At 61.4% G+C, this 730-nt stretch overlaps 1 protein-coding gene across 1 annotated transcript in view; it reads left to right on the top strand.

Moving 5' to 3' along the window:
* LOC107582064 (cingulin-like) overlaps positions 1-730 on the top strand; it is a 34,857-nt gene that overhangs the window by 16,255 nt on the left and 17,872 nt on the right. The window lies entirely within an intron of this gene.

Genomic DNA, 730 nt, shown 5'->3' with positions numbered 1-730 from the left:
GGGCGGAGTGCCCATGCCACTGCCTAGATCTGGGGTTCCCTCTGGCGGCAGCCGGGGGCGCCCTTCTTCTGGCAGTGGGCGGACTGGTCTTACGGTCACGGTGAGGAATTCCCCTCTGGGGATGCCCCAGCCAGCCGGCACTCCGAAACCAGCGGAGCTCTCAAAAGAGCAGGCTGGACCCTCCCGGGGGGTACCACCTGTTTTCTCTCCGGGGATGAAGATCCGTCAGCGTTGCTGCCCTCTGGGTCAGCGACCGTTGCGTACATCAACCGACAAGGTGGTCTGCGCTCCCGTCGCTTGTCGCAACTCGCCCGCCACCTTCTCCTCTGGAGTCAGAACCCCGTAGAAGGGAGGTCGCTGGGGAAGCATGACCTGGTCGTCAGGTTCCTTAAGGGGGCGAGAAGGTTAAACCCTCCACGGCCCCCCTCTAGACCCTCTTGGGACCTGACTCTAGTGCTCACGGCACTATAACAGGGCCCATTTGAGCCTTTGCAGACGGTTGAGCTGAAGTTCCTTTCGATGAAGACTTTGGCCCCCTACCCTCTTGATGGAGGCATTGGCCTCCATCAAGAGGGTAGGGGACCTGCACGCATTTTCGGTCAACGATTCATGCCTAGAGTTCAGGCCGGCTGATTCCCAGGTAACCCTGAGGCCCCGGCCCGGCTATGTGCCCAAGGTTCCCGCTACTCCCTTCAGGGATCAGGTGGTGAACCTCCAAGCGCTGCCCTTG

This window comes from Sinocyclocheilus grahami, unplaced genomic scaffold, assembly GCF_001515645.1.
Source record: "Sinocyclocheilus grahami isolate Dianchi unplaced genomic scaffold, SAMN03320097.WGS_v1.1 scaffold40.1, whole genome shotgun sequence".
NCBI classification, from domain to species: Eukaryota; Metazoa; Chordata; class Actinopteri; order Cypriniformes; family Cyprinidae; genus Sinocyclocheilus; species Sinocyclocheilus grahami.
The sequence above is the reverse complement of the archived record's forward strand: the minus strand, read 5'-3'. Positions and strand labels throughout refer to the sequence as shown.